Source organism: Podarcis raffonei, chromosome 15 (genome assembly GCF_027172205.1).
Source record: "Podarcis raffonei isolate rPodRaf1 chromosome 15, rPodRaf1.pri, whole genome shotgun sequence".
NCBI classification, from domain to species: domain Eukaryota; kingdom Metazoa; phylum Chordata; class Lepidosauria; order Squamata; family Lacertidae; genus Podarcis; species Podarcis raffonei.
The window spans coordinates 35,535,658-35,546,892 of NC_070616.1; the positions used below are offsets into that span (position 1 = coordinate 35,535,658).

Consider the following 11,235-nt stretch of genomic DNA (forward strand, 5'->3'; position numbering starts at 1 on the left):
CCGCTTTTCCCTCCCTGCAGTTCCTGCGCCGGCTCCGGCAGAGGGCGCGAGAGAGCCGGTGCCGGGTTTCGTTTCGCTTTCCAAGAGCGTCACTTCGGGCTCAGCAGCTGGCTAAGGCTGATGGGAGTTGTAGTCCGAGGGCCAGGTGGAGAAGGCTGGTGCAGAGAGGCAGTGAGGGTTAGTGGTTAGATTTCAGAGCAGAGCCAGGGAGAAGGCTGGTCGGTTTCTAAAAATAGGAAGCGCTTAACGGGGGGGGGGGCGAGAAGGAATTTCCATAAAATTTTGCCAGTGCCAACACCCAGATGCAAATATAATTTGAATATAAATACAACGACACGTTTCATTTGTAACTGAAAATAAAACATTTTTTTTAAATGCAGTAATGTCAGCAGGAGGTTTTTGTCGGGAATCTCAGACAAGTTATGAGACTTCAGCCCGTGATTGCCAGCTTGGAGTTATATAGGAGAACTGCCAGCCACCACGTCAAAATATGGGGACGCTACGAACTTGGAAGTGAAATCATTTGCGGGAGGGATATGTTGAACCTACAGCCCATTTCTAATCTCAAAGGGCTCTCGGAGCACTAGTTTGGAGGATCATATTTCAACTAAGCCAGTGGTTCTCAAACTTTTTCCCTCCAGGCCACCCTTTCAGAATAAAAATTTGCTTGTGCCACACTGATTTTTTTAATTAATAAGAAATACATTGGAAAACAAACCAAAACAACTAGCAGCACTTGATTTATAAGATAATGCACAGCTACTTTATAATATGACCATGGGGCACCCAGAAAGTATAACACAATGCATCTAAATAAGAACATGAATCATTCCCCAAATACAGTATTGATTGTCCTTGAATCTTGCCTCCACACTTGCCATCTTCTCCTGCCCCACCAGTGTGGTGCGCCACATCCTTCGAGAATCACTGGAAAGGATAACACTGTTCAGTAGAAGTGAAAGATGGACCTAGAGTGCTTTATCTTGCTTTAATTTCTCATCGTTCCACAGGACGGGCAGACCACATGCCTGCTGCAGATGCCAAAGGCATTTATTCCTGTTGCATTTATTCCTTCTTTTGTAGGACGGGTAATTCTGTTTGAGAAGAAGCCCATCATTGGAAGTGCCTCTGTTGCCCAGGGAGAGAGGTATTTGTCTGCAGTTGAGCAAGGTAACTCACAGGAGCGTAGAGAGCAGAGGAGAAAGGGTGAGTTGGAGAAAAGGTACCAGCTGATAACAGTGCAGTCCTAGCATCCTTGTATATCACTTCTTTGAAAGTAGCCAGTACTGTACAGTTTTTATTTTCTTCAGAGCTAGAGTGGTGTAGTGGTTTGACTCTTGATCCAAGATCTGCTTCCAATCCCCATTTAGCCACAAAGCTGCAAGGGTGACCTTAGGCTAATCACCATCTCTCCTCCTACCCTACCTTCCAGGGTTACTGGATCACAGAGGGCAAGAAAAAGGACAGTGTACGCTGTTCTGACCTTGAAAGAAGAGGTGAGCTAAAAATGTTACAAATTGAAAACAGGTATACCTGGTAAATGTACTCACTTTTAAATAACACACCCCCTAAGAGGCATGCCCCATCATCCCTTGAAATCTGAGTTACCTTTTGGATCTGTTCCTTAGGACAGAGAATATTCAGCATGTGATTCTGTGCTAATGAATGGGGTGAAAACCGTTAGATTTCAGATCTGTGCAAATCTTCATGTCTTCATGCGTAACTTTGCAGGCGGGGAATGCATTGTGTAAGTGACTCAGGCAGCCTCTCATCTTAATACTGATACAAATCTGAGGTCACTACAGAGGTGCGATGTCATGGGAAAACTTTGGCAGAAATTCCTAGCCTCTTTTCTTTCATGGCTAAAAATTAAAAACAATAAAAATCTGTAGATGATTAAAAAGGAATAAAAATATGTTTTCTATTAGAATGTCAAATGGTCAAATGGAGGAGCAATAATAAGAGTGTCAGATCATGCAGAAATATATTAAATATTGTGTGTGTATGTGTAACTGCTGAAGGGACTATAAAGAAACATAGGGAAAAAAGACCTATAAAACGTCAATAAAAGAGAATAATTTTATATTTAGATAATATAAATCTCATTGAGTATGTATGTGTGTGTACTTTATACACACACAAACATAACAAACCTGTCAGAAGAATTCTGTGCCAATTTATAAAAAATGAGTAATGAAATATCTGCAATATTTGTCAATCCAAATTTTACAGCTCCAAAATAAGTGTTAAAAAAGGTGTCTGGAATGAAATACGCCCTGCATTAAGTTTTTAAATACTTGCCCAGATTTAAAGCCTCAATAAAATGTATTAAATCTTTTAAGGTTTTTAATGAATCTAGCACGTGTTTCATAAATCACAGAGCTTGGCTCAGCCCATTTGTGTTTTAATAACTGTAAGCTAAGAAATTGCTCTGAGCTAAGACAAAATGCATTCCTATAACGGAAGGGGAAAACAGGTTTTTTTTAACAACAACAACAACAAAAATCCTTGCTCATTGCTGAGACTGACTTTGGCCTCCTGTAGATCAGAACCTGGCTGCTGATCCATGCTTAACAGCATCAAGATGTGACCTAGTGGTGCAAAGGTAAATATTATTAGTAATAACTCCAGAAATAAAAGAAATCTACAAGGAGACATTAGCAGAGCCGTCGTGCCATCTCCTGATACATATCTCGGGGTACTATCATTTTTTATTCACGTGCCACACAAGCGTCTCAAGGTATATTAAAATCAGCAAAAAAAGGGGAAAAGGTTTAAAATTCAAAAAACAAGAGGCATATTTAAACAAAACAAAGCAGAAATAATACAAAACAGGCACCCAGCAGAGACCTAGAGAATAGACAAGGTTAGGACTGCACTGTTGCTTAAGTCAATTTGTTGTGATGGGTTTCATTGGCCACACATCCCTCTGCCCCATGCTTGATGCCCTCTACATAGGGTAAAGGGTAAAGGCACCCATCTTGCTTTATTGGCCGAGGGAGCCAGCGTACAGCTTCTGGGTCATGTGGCCAGCATAACTAAGCCGCTTCTGGTGAACCAGAGCAGTGCACGGAAACGCCGTTTACCTTCTTGCCGGAGCAGTACCTATTAATCTACTTGCACTTTGACGTGCTTTCAAACTGCTAGGTTGGCAGGAGCTGGGACAGAGCAACGGGAGCTCACCCCGTCGCGGGGATTCGAACCACGACCTTCTGATCGGCAAGTCCTAGGCTCTGTGGTTTAACCCACAGTGCCACCCGCGTTCCTCCACATAAAGGTAAAGGTAAAGGTACCCCTGCCCGTGCGGGCCAGTCGTGTCCGACTCTAGGGTTGCGTGCTCATCTCGCTCTAGAGGCCGTGAGCCGGCGCCGTCCGAAGACACTTCCGGGTCACGTGGCCAGCGTGACGAAGCTGCAGCTGGCGAGCCAGCACCAGCGCAGCACATGGAAACGCCGTTTACCTTCCCGCTATAAAGCGGTCCCTATTTATCTACTTGCACTTAAGAGTGCTTTCAAACTGCTAGGTGGGCAGGAGCTGGGACCGAACGACGGGAGCTCACCCCGCCGCGGGGATTCGAACCGCCAACCATACGATCAGCAAGTCCTAGGCACTGAGGTTTTACCCACAGCGCCACCCACGTCCCCGTTCCTCGACATATTGGAGGGCAAATGCCAGCAGCAGGACGCCTGCTGTGCTTGTGTAGTTTCACTTTACACAAATAGGTCAAACACCATCAATAATAATAACAAAACAGTCAAGGTATGAAAACATAAGACTCGTTTTCTCCTGCATTTTCTGACCGTAAGAGCTGCTTGACTGTGGAACAGTTTCCCTCAGAAGGTGGTGGACTCTCCTTCCTTGGAGATTTTTAAGCAAAGGTTGGATGGATGGCAATCTTTCATGGGTGCTTTAGCTGAGATTCCAGCATTGCAGGGGGTTGGACTAGATGACCCTTGTATCCCTTTCCAATTCTACAATTCTGTGTAGCTGCCTCAAGACCCATCAGGGGAAAAAGTAGTGTGTGTGTGTGTGTGTGTGTGTGTGTGTGTGTGTGTGTGTGTTCAACTATTTTATTCTTGTTTTCATTATAGTGTATATTGCTTTGAGATGCTTCATGGAAGGAATTAATAAATGCAATCAATGATAACATTTCATTTGAACCAATCGGGACCCTGAGACCATCCTGTGAGGTGCCTCTTTGTGTGCCCCCTCCATAATAATAATACTTATTATTTATACCCCGCCCATCTGGCTGGGTCTCCCCAGCCACTCTGGGTGGCTTCCAACAAAGATCAAAAATACATTAAAATGTTACACATTAAAAACTTCCCTGAACAGGGCTGCCTTCAGATGTCTTCTAAATGTCAGGTAGCTGTTTATGTCTTTGACATCTGATGGGAGGGTGTTCCACAGGGCAGGTGCCACTACCAAGAAGGCCCTCTGCCTGGTTCCCTGTAGCTTTGCCTCCATGAAAGCATGAGAACAGGCTTTTTCTGTGGTGGCTCCCTGTTTGTGGATGCTTTCCTGGCACCTTCATTGCATATCTTTAGGTGCCAGGCGAAAACATTCCTCTATAATCAGGCCTTTGGCTGATTAATCAATCTATGGCCTTTTAAATGTGCTTGCGAGAGGAGGGGTTACTGTTCTGTTTTTGCTATGTATTTCGTGGTCTCATTTTGTGTTTTTATGCTGCAAACCTCCCCGTGATCTTTGGATGAAGGGCGGAATACAAATTTAATAAATAATAACAATTAATGGAAATAATTGCGTTCCACTTTTAATTTGTACACCGCCTCTCTGTATTGCGAGGCACAAGGCGGTTTGCAAGCTAAAGAAACCAATAAAATAAAATAAAATGTGCAAGATCACGGATCACATCACCCAACGCAAACCAAGAATGTTTCTCCTGTTGATTTATGTGACCTGCCAGGGTTATACTAGGTAAGATGTTCCCGGAGGTAATCTGGTCTCCAGCTATTCAGGGCTTTATATACCAGTAGCAATAACTTTAACTTGTCCTGGTAGCATATCAGCAGCTGAGGCAACTCTTCCAGCACTTCAATAACTTTTTTTTTAACCCCCTCCCAAGACACACCTTGCTGTTTTGGAGCCAGTGAAAAATCACTCTGTACTTTTTACGAGCCAACAAACCGAGACAAGTTCAAAGGTCTTTGAAATATTCTCATTAACACTATTGACTCCAGCCTGTCTGCAGAGGCAGGGCCAGAAAGCAACCCCCCCCCCTTAATGCATAGAGGTGCAATATTTTATTTCTTTACCTTTCCTTGGCCTGCTCCAAACCGACAAAGGCATGGGAGGGGTGTGACTGGATTCAAACAGGTGGACGGACACTGCCCTTGGCAGTTGCTTGGGTTCTTTGTCTATTGTCTTAAAGGGGAAATCAAAGGTTCTTAGCTCCTTGCCCAGGGAATCTGGTGGTTGTGTTAAGCTCTGCAGGAGACACGTCCCCACTCTGCAACCCTGCACTAAAGTGCTGTGTAAAAAGTCTGTCTAACCTCATTAACTGCCACAAGCAACAATACTGAGCTGGCATTAAAGGCAATTTTGAGCTGGTTGGTCATTAATCACCGCTTGACAGTCATAAATAGTGGTGACCCCCCCCAATCTCTTTTCAGTTTAAGGTTACCTCGACTTAGACTGGTATGAGCTCATGAAGGCAGTGTTGGTGAGAAGCTGTGGGTCGTTAGCTGTTAATAACGTTAATAGCACATGCACTGACGGACAAGGAAGTTCTGAAACAGGGTCCAATTTCTGGATGAACTTTCAGGGCGTTCTTGGGACCACGGGGAAAGTAATAGGAGGGAGAAGGGAAATGCTGAAGAGGCAAGGGGTTTCTTCAAGGTCTCCGCCGCATGCTGAAGAGCCTAGCCACTTTTCAGTTTCAGCTGAAACGCAATAGACGCTTGCCTCTTCAGCAGAACAAGGTGCAGCAGGCAGACTTTAAAGAAACTCCAGGCTTAACGCAACATCCTCCCCTCAGAGGGAATGCTGTGTTCTTATATCACATTCACAAAGGAAAAACTGAAGCAGCCACTGACTGGAGTGCTAGACCAGGGCCAAATTCACACTATGCATTTAAAGCATTACTATGCCACTTTGAATAGTCATGGCTTCCCCCAGAGTATTCTGGGAGCTGTAGTTTGTCAGAGGTGCTGAGAGTTGTTAGGGGGCCACTATTCCCAATTCTCAGAGTAGTTTAGCAATGAATCCTTATTCACAAAGAACTCTCTGGATCTGCCACTAGCTTGGTGGTATTTAGACAAACTTAAAGTTAGCTATGAACAGAACGGTAACGAATTAGCTTCCTTTGTAGAGGGATGAATCTAAACTGGAATGAGTTGATGTCTGAAGCAAAACTAGTTGCTTTTCCAGCACCAGAGGGGTGAAAGGTTAAAACGTAAATTGCTTTGAGGACCTGTTGCTCAGAAAGTGGAGAATATACTTAATTTATAAAGAAACGCTGACATAGGAAGTGATTCAAATGCAGTGCTTGCCCCACTGTCGGTAGGAAGATGTTATCTAGCAAACGATAGTGACTAAGATGGAAACGTAGAAATGTGGCTTAATCTACATGTTAGGCCATGAATGTTAATCTACGTGTTAAGCCAGGTTTTGAGGCAGGATGCCACTGAAACACAATTTTTCTGGAGCAACTGTGTGTGTGTGCTCTGACTAGCTTCTGCTGTGCTTAGGGCAGGGGTCTGCAACCTTTAAGACAAAAAGAGCCACTTGGACCCGTTTCCGAAGAAAAAAAAACTGGGAGCCACAAAACTCGTCATTATAAAAATAACTTTTTTGTCACTTTTTATTATTTCTTTGTTTGACCCCTCAGAATTACTCCTCCTCATAGAAATAAACGTTAAATTAACAAGTTACCTTTTTGTGTGTGTGTGTTCTTCACTCCCCTTCAAAACAGTGACCAGCGTACATGCCCCTTACAATGTAGTGGGTGGGCGGGAAGGTGACGTGGGGACGGTGCGTGACTAACACACGCACCGCCCCCATGTGACGTCACAGCCAGTACAGCGCCCGCCACAGTGGGGAGTGTCGGGGCGCACAATGCGCCTCCTCCCCTCGCTAGTATCCGCCCCGGAGCTGCAGCAAAGTTGTAAAAGAGCCACATGCGGCTCCGGAGCCGCGGGTTGCAGACCCCTGGCTTAGGGGATTCCTGAAGGCATCTAGGAAGTATCCAGAAAGGATGGTGGATGGACCATAGGTCTGATCTAACAGGTCCCCTCTTACGTTCCTGTTTATGTTTTTATACTTTGCCTTTTGTTTGGAGATGCTAATAACAAAAACTACAGCTCATTTTCATCACCGCCACTAGGAATCCTGGGAACTGTAGTTTACTAAGGGTGCTGGGAATTGTAGCTCTGTGATGGGGCTGAAGTACAGTTCCCAGCGTTCTCTGTGGGGCAGCATTTGCTTTGAACGCACTTTAAAGGTCTGGTGTGCGCACCAAAGCTTTGTGTAGAAAAAGTTCTTGCAAAGCAAATAGTTTAAGTTGGCTCATGTAAGGAAGAGATAGATTATGCTGATAAGGGGGGAAGAAGGAGGCAGGTAGATGCTGTCATTTTAATTTAATTTGCACCCCGTCCAAAAAACCTCTAAGGTATTCTAAGTGCCTCCTTCCCTTTGATTTTATGGAAAGTTGCCACTTGCCCATAAACATTCTCCAAAAAAACATTTTTGAAATATGTTAAGAAGAAGAAAGGCAGATAAAACGAAGCCCTCTTGAGACTTCCCTTCCTGTCAAAAGAGCCACCTTTCAACTCCATTTGATCAGGCTAAGCATGCCTGTAAATAGTAATCACGCTTCTATAAAGTATTTCATCTTCAAGGCGCTTTACAAACAACCTATTTAATAATTATTAGGTATGGCTATTAGGGAAGATTAGGAGCGCCTCGTCTCCTCCTTCCAGCAATTTTGCCCAAACTCATTGGAACGGAAATGTGCCATGAGACAGGAAATTAAAGGCCTTTTCAGAAAACGGGGAGGAAGCGTTGGATTTTATTCTTAGCACGTATTGTAAGTGGGGCTCACCGCAACGAAATGCACGACGTTTCAGCCAGCCATACCCTTTTCCAGGACATTCCATTCCGTTCCCCACACCCAGTCAGCCAGCATGCTATGGCTACTGAGCATGCCCAGTCCTTATTGGGTTGCTTTGCTGGCATTTGAGGGAGGGAACCAGCCCAACGGCAGTGAGGGAAAGAGCCGCCATTGAACATTGCCACCAGAGAGGGACAGAGAAGCCCTTTCGCCTCTTGCTCCCTCTGTGGCAGCCCCCGCTGCCTGCGAGACTCAAGGGCTGTCACATGGAAGAAGGAGCATGCTTGTTTTCTCCTCGGAGTCAAGTGTGAATTTCATGCTCTTTATTCAGCTCATAATAGCAATGAATGAAACTTTCCCCAAAACGTCTAGCTATATATACATTATTTACACAATGGGCCCCACGTGATTGGCTAATTCCGGGCTGCTCCTGCAGGCTAATCAGGTTGCGGATTCACCTCCTCCAGAAGCCTGATTGGCTTCTCCTGCAGGCCAGTCAGGTTGCTGATTCACTTCCACCTGGAGCTGGATTGGGTGGCTCCTAGGGACCAATCAGACTGCTGCATTCTGGGTCCTATTGTTCTAGGATTCAGCTCAGTACATAACAGTAGGACTTCAACCAATGGCTTCAGGTTACAAGAAAGGAGATTTTGAGTTAGCACCAGGAAGTACTTTCTGAAGGTTCAAGAGTGGAACAGACTCTCTCAGAAGGTGGTGGACTCTCCTTCCTTGGAGGTTTTTAAGCAGAGGTTGGATGGTCGTCTGTCATGAATGCAGAAGAAGAAGAAGAAGAAGAAGAAGAAGAAGAAGAAGAAGAAGAAGAAGAAGAAGAGGGGGAGGAGTTTGGATCTGATATCCCACTTTATCACTACCCAAAGGAGTCTCAAAGCGGTTAACATTCCCCTTTCCCTTCCTCCCTCACAACAAACACTCTGTGAGGTGAGTGGGGCTGAGAGACTTCAGAGAAGTGTGACTAGCCCAAGGTCACCCAGCACCTGCATGTGGAGGAGCGGGGAAGTGAACCCGGTTCCCCAGATTACGAATCTACCGCTCTTAACCACTACACCACACTGGCTCTCTAGCTGAGATTCCTACATTGTGGGGGGTTGGCCTAGATTGTGGGTAGGCAAACTAAGGCCCGGGGGCCGGATCCGGCCCAACTGCCTTCTAAATCCGGTCTGCGGACGTTCCTGGAATCAGCGTGTTTTTACATGAGTAGAATGTGTCCTTTTATTTAAAATGCATCTCTGGGTTATTTGTCGGGCATAGGAATTCATTCCCCCCCCCACAAAAAAAATTGTCTGGCCCCCCTCAAGTTCTGAAGGACAGTTGACCAGCCCCCTGCTGAAAAAGTTTGCTGACTCCTGGCCTAGATGACCTTTGGGGTCCCTTCCAACCCTAAAATTCTCTGTGTCAAAGTCAGAAGCTCCTGTCACCCCTAATGATTGGCCATGCTGACTGGCAGTGATTGGAGCTCACAGGTTCCCATCTCTGCTTTGGAGGAGCGGCTGCCCAGGTTGGAGGGTTACAAAACAAGCAGATGGCAAGGCAGTTAAAGGAGGGAGAAAGCTGAAGAGGGAGCCCATATAAATGCAGGTGTCCTAAGCAGGGGGCGGCCCTAAACCAGAACACCCTGATCAAAGAGATATGGCTGACAGGAGGGATTAGAATCCAAAGGAGAAGCTTCAGGCAAAACCTGATGAAATGACAGTGGGGATTAGAGCTGGAAAATAACCTGATACAGAGGAGTAACTTAAAGGAGTGTTGTTGACCGTGAGAAGGGCGAAGGGATGGACGGACGATCCAATCAAAGGAAAGGGAGTGGAAGGGAAATTAAGTTTCCAAAACACACTTCCCGCAAGCACTCAGCTGGCTCCATAAATAAACAAATCACTTAGGTAAGTTGCAATCTCTATACAGTACACACTTCCTTGAAAGTAGGCCCTGCTGAATTCAGGCGTAGGATTGCTTTGTTTGTAACAGTTAAAGGTAAAGGGACCCCTGACCATTAGGTCCAGTCGTGGCCGACTCTGGGGTTGCAGTGCTCATCTCGCTTTATTGGCCGAGGGAGCCAGTGTACAGCTTCTAGGTCATGTGGCCAGCATGACGAAGCTGCTTCTGGCGAACCAGAGCAGCGAATGGAAACACTGTTTACCTTCCTGCTGGAGCGGTACCTATTTATCTACTTGCACTTGATGTGCTTTCGAACTGCTAGGTTGGCAGGAGCAGGGACCAAGCAACGGGAGCTCACCCCGTCGCGGGGATTCGAACCGCCGACCTTCTGATCAGCAAGTCCTAGGCTCTGTGGTTTAACCCACAGCAGTCCCTGCTTTAAAATCATTTGAGCATTCTACTGCACCGCTTGCACTCCATAATCCAGCTTTATAGTGTGGCTGAAACCTTTAATCAGTTCTAGGAGGGAGAATGCTCTTCTGCTTGCAGGCTATCCATAGGCATCTGGTTGGCCACTGTGAGAACAGGATGCTGAATTACATGGCCCACTGGCCTGATCCTGCAAGTCTGTCCTTAGATACAAACTAAAACCTCTCTCATTGACTCTACTTTAAAATATTATGTGCTACCTTGGGATTCCCCCCCCCCCCCGACATGTTGGAAGGTGGAGTAAAACTATCCCAAAATAAATAAAGAATTCCCATGAATAATTGCTTTTGCAGCATACATCCCATATAGATCGGGCAAAGGAATAGAAGAAAAGTCTGATTCGGCAAAGCAGTTCATTCCTAAATGTGATCTAGGAATCTGGCCTGTTTCTGCAGTGTACCTGCGGCTTTGGGACCTGGCACAGAAAGGAAACACCTGGTTTTAAAAGGGGGCGGGGAGAGAAATCAAGGTTTTGTAACACAGAATACCTCATAGGTGTTGCGGCCTCACAAAGCTGAAAGGCAGAAATGAGAAATCATGTTTCACAGGATATTAAGTACCAGGCCTTATCCAGTCTCCCAGGGCAAAGCCAGAAGGAGAACTGCAAACACGTTTCCTGGCTGTGAAATTTCAGCAGAGATTTGCTTCTACTTCTCCTTTCCATTCCCACGTGGGTCACTTCCAGACCATTATTGAACATTTACTTTAATTAGCTGGCACAAAATTTGGGGGGAGGTTAGATCTTGTGACCTGTTTGTGGGGAAGTCACGGGATGTTGC

The 11,235-nt window shown here is 45.5% G+C and overlaps 1 long non-coding RNA gene across 2 annotated transcripts; it reads left to right on the plus strand.

Annotated features, from left to right (window-relative positions):
* The first annotated feature begins 6 nt into the window (after positions 1-6).
* Positions 7-3,047, plus strand: LOC128402455 (uncharacterized). Of its 2 annotated transcripts, XR_008327698.1 has the most exons (4): positions 7-177; positions 1,084-1,206; positions 1,371-1,496; positions 2,545-3,047. It is a non-coding gene; the product is annotated as an uncharacterized LOC128402455 (long non-coding RNA). The 2 variants fall into 2 exon arrangements; XR_008327697.1 differs by having other exon boundaries at positions 1,371-3,047.
* Positions 3,048-11,235: the final 8,188 nt, after the last annotated feature.